Genomic DNA, 5,000 nt, shown 5'->3' with positions numbered 1-5,000 from the left:
CCTCCTCCCTCAGACTCCCCCCTTCCCTCCTCCTGCGCCTCCCCTCCTCCCTCAGACTCCCCCCTTCCCCCCTCCTGCGCCTCCCTCCCCCCTCACCCTCCCCCCTTCCCTCCTCCTGCTCCACCCCTCCTCTCTCCCGCTCTCCCCCTCCCTCCTCCTTCGCCTCCCCTCCTCCCTCAGACTCCCCCCTTCCCTCCTCCTGCGCCTCCCCTCCTCCCTCAGACTCCCCCCTTCCTCCTCCTACGCCTCCCCTCCCGCCTCACACCCCCCCCTCCCCTCCTCCTGCGCCTCCCTCCTCCCTCAGACTCCCCCCTTCCCTCCTCCTGCGCCTCCCCTCCTCCCTCAGACTCCCCCCTTCCCTCCTCCTGCGCCTCCCCTCCTCCCTCAGACTCCCCCCTTCCCTCCTCCTGCCCCTCCCCTCCTCCCTCAGACTCCCCCCTTCCCTTCTCCTGCGCCTCCCCTCCCCTCCCCACCCGTGCCGCTCCTCCGCCGCCCGCGAGTGCCATCCTTGGCGTCTCCTTCAGACCGATGGCGAGCGATAAGTCGTCCTTCGTCAGCGCTGCCCGAGACGTCCTTCAGCGGAGATCCGGTGTGACAACTCTGATCGCGCGCAGATAATCTTCATTAAACAAATTAGAAAACACTTAATCTCTGGCGAAGGGCTTGGTGCGCCTTGGAGCCGCCCTTGGCTGTGCCTTCGCCGGTGCCGAGGGAGTGCCTGCGGGTCTGGCTCTCTTTTCTATCTCTCTCATGTTACCTGTCTGTCTATCTGTTGCTATTGTTTTGGTTGCAGTCATCGTTATCATCGTTATTTTATTTATCATCATTACCATTATTATTATTATCATTATCATTATTATCAGTAGTAGTATTAGGATCATTATCATTGTCATCACCATTACAATCATTGTCATATCTATTCCGTTATTGTTATTATTATTACTGTTGTCTTTATCCTTATTCTCATTCTTATCAGCATCCTAATTATCATTATCATCTATCATCATCATCACTAATATCATTTCTGTAATATTCACTTACCTTATCACTATCATTATCATCATATTTTTTTACCATTATTATCATCATCATCATTATCATTATTTTTAATACCTCATCATCATCAATATTATCATTACTTCTCTTTATGTCCTGCATAATTATCATCATCACTCCCATTAATGTCCTTTCTATCATCAATGCATTTCATAATTTCGCCCTCATCATATCTATCATTATTCTCATCAACGTGCTGGCCGCCATCTTCACAAATATTTTCATTGCAATAATGGTAATAAAGGTTAGTATTACAATCGTAATTATAACGTCATTGTGTTTCCTTAATTATATTCCTTTATTCATCTATTTCTATATCTATTCAGCCACAGAGTGTACATTAACCAACAATGTCTTTCTATCTCTTGAATATATGTTATCGAGTTCATTTGCATCTCACTATGTAAACAAAAGCGAAAATAGTAAACATGTATACAAGGATGAAATTAATCACAGCCATAATAAGGGACAAAAACAATAAAGATAATAAAGATAATAATAATAATAATAATAATAATAGCAATAATAATAATGATAATAATAATAATAATAAATAATAATAATAATGATGATAATAATGATAATAAGAATAATAATAATAATAGCGATGATGAAAATAAAAATAATAATTATTATTATTATTATTATTATTATTATTATTATTATTATTATTATTATAATGATAATAATGATAATAATAATAATAATAATAATAATAATAATAATAATAATAATAACAATGATAATAATAATGATATTAAGATCCAGCATCACCTGATGAGGATGTTGTCTGACTCGACACATCATTGTTTGTTGGTCTTTTCTGTTTGTGTTTCGTTTCGTTTCATTATTCTCAAGTTTCATCGTCCATTTCTTCGCATTCAACTTCTTTTTTTTTCCCCTCCTTCTTCTGTTCCTCTTACCCTCCCTCTCCTATCCACCCAAGAGAGAACCTACATCTGGAAACTTTCCATTTGCAGCGGTATCCCTCTTGCAACTTGCATAACGCCGGCACCTCGCGGACACTCCACGGAGGAGATATATCATTAAGGAACACAAAAGAAAGACGGCAAAAAAAAAAAAAAAAAGCGAGAAGAAGGAGAGAAAAAAAATGAAAAGGAACACACCAAAACACGCCTACCTTTATGGAGCTCAGGTAAAAATCTATTAACATGTGCGGCCTTGGGTTTGGGCGGGTCTCTGCGGGCTGGCTTGGGTGGGGGTGGGGGTGGGGATAAGGGTAAGGGTGGGAGTGGGGGTAAGGGTCTAGGAGTGGGGGTGGGTCTAGGGGTTGTGGTAGGGGTGGGGGGGGGGGCTAGGGATAAGAGTAGAGGTGGTGGGGGGGCTAGGGTCGGGATAAGGGTAGGGGCGGGGGGGTGGGGAGTCTGTGGCCCTTGGAGTAGGAGTCGGGTCTTGAAGAAAAGGTCTGGGGATCGACCGCGATGGGGAGACATTAACATCGATTCAACATTTCGAATTCGTAAGAATTGGACGAGATAAAAAGAGAAAAAGAGAGAGAGAGAGAACGAGAATGAAGAAGAAAGGAAAAAACAAAAACGGAGGAAGAAAATATAGAAATAAGGAAAATCATATTTGAAAAAGAATCTACAAAAAGAAGACAGGAGGAGGAGGAACGCCGGTGCACAACCCGGAGATAAAGTGTGTCCACTCGCTCAACATAGCCGTGTCGCAGCCGTGTTGTTTGGGTCGGCACAGAGATGCGTGCAGATATTATCATGATCGGCAAACAGGGCCCGTGGAGGTGTGAAAGTCGAGATGCCAACTACCTGTCTCCGCTGGGGTGCCACTCCTGTCTCTCTCTCTCTCCCCCCACCCCATCCCCCTTCTTTCTTTCTTTCTCTCTCCTTCGGCGTCTCTTCTCTCTCTCTCTCTTGTTTTGTTCCCCTTTCCCCCTTTCTCTTCCCTGGCTTTTGTCACTGTCACTTCTCGTCTCTCTCTTCATCTCTTTCCTCCCTCTCTCTCCCTTTATTTTATTATTTTTTTTTTTTTTCTCTCTCTCTGTAACTCTCTCTCTCTTGCTCTCGTCCTCGCTCTCTCTTCACCCTTCCCTTTCCTCTCTCGCTCTTAAACCGTCACCGGTCTCTTTTATTATTCCGTGTTTCGAATTCAAAAGCGAGGGATAAAAATCTTGTCATGCATAAGTGTTTTCCGTAAACGCTCTTTTGAAATAGATTTTTGCTTCTCTCTCCCAGTCAATTCTCTCTCTCTCTCTCTCTCTCTCTCTCTCTCTCTCTCTCTCTCTCTCTCTCTTCTGGTTTCATGTCTAATTCGTTCTCTCTTTTCATTTTTTTCTCTCTCTCTCTCTCTCTCTCTCTCTCTCTCTCTCTCTCTCTCTCTCTCTTCCTCCCTCCCTCTCCCCCCCCCCACCAACGCCCTCTCTCTCTCTTTCTATCTCTCCATTTCTCTCTCTCTCTCCCTCTCACTCACTCACTCACTCTCACACACACACTTTTTTTCTCTTTTTTCTCTCTCTCAATTCAATCGGGCTTCTAGTTCTGGCGGCTCTTCAAGACCGGCTTATCACAGACCTTTCGCATTCCGTCTACGCGTAACGCTTGGGAAATTAGCATCTTGTCGCCCGCCCCTTCTAACGTCTTTATTTCTCTCTTTCTTTCTTTCTTTCTCTCGTTCTCTTTCTCTCTCTATCTATCTATCTATCTCTCTTTCTCTCTCTTGCACTTTCAATCTCTCCCTCTTTCGCTATCTCTCTCTCTCTCTCTCTCTCTCTCTCTCTCTCTCTCTCTCTCTCTCTCTCTCTCTCTCTCTCTCTCTCTCTCTCTCTCTCTCTCTCTCTTCATCTTTCTATCGATCATCATATTGTCATTATTACTATGACTATTATTGCCATAATAATCATCATTATCATTATTACTACTATCACTATTATCACTATAATCACTAGTATGATCAATTATATTATCACGATCATAATAATAAAGATTGATATTATCTAAGTCAAACATTATTACTATTCTTATTTTCAGTGTCCTTATCATCATCATCATTATTATTATCATGATTATCATCAATATTATCTTTACCCTTATTATTATTACTATTATGATCATCATTGCTATTATCATCTTTATTATCATTATTGCTATTATCATCATTATTATCATCATCATTGCTATTATCATTGATATGACCATTATCATCATCATTATCAGAATCATTTTTATCGATATTATTCTTATCGTTATAACTATAATTACTGTTATTATTCTTGCCAGTGTTATTACCATCATCATGTTTATTACAATTATCCTTTTTATCATCGTTATTATAATTACTTTTCTCATCCTCATCATTACTATTATCAGTATCAAATTGATGATCCTCATATTAATTTATATTACCACAATCATCATCATCACCATCTTTAATATTGTTGTTATCACTCGTACTATAGTTTAATACACTAATACACTAATACAACAAACAAACTTAACAAATACAGTACCTACATATTGCATTTATTGCCATGAATTCCCAAAATGTTATATTCATCTGATTAATACATTTACGTGTCAAAACATAACGTATTGATTACGTGTTAGATTAACATACATGAAATCATTTTATTCTGCATTATTGAATGCATGATAATTGCGATGGAAAGGGCAATGGAAGGGAAAATAGTGTTATTGTTAATGATGATTATGAGAGTAGTGGTGATGGGGATCGTTGTAACGTTGGTTGATTAGATTCTTGTGATGTAAAGAGAATGGTGATGGTGGTGGTGGTGTCGATGATGATGATGGTTATTATGATGATGATTGTGGTGATGATGACGATGGTTGTGGTGATGATGATGGTGGTGGTGGTGTCGATGATGATGATGGTCATTATGGTGATGGTTGTGGTGATGATTGATGATGGTGGTGATGATGATGGTTATTATGATGATGGTTGTGGTGATG

This window comes from Penaeus japonicus, unplaced genomic scaffold (genome assembly GCF_977035675.1).
Source record: "Penaeus japonicus unplaced genomic scaffold, GWHDUDI00000001_assembly GWHDUDI00000034, whole genome shotgun sequence".
In the NCBI taxonomy this organism is placed as follows: Eukaryota; Metazoa; Arthropoda; class Malacostraca; order Decapoda; family Penaeidae; genus Penaeus; species Penaeus japonicus.
Note: the sequence above shows the minus strand (reverse complement) of the source record.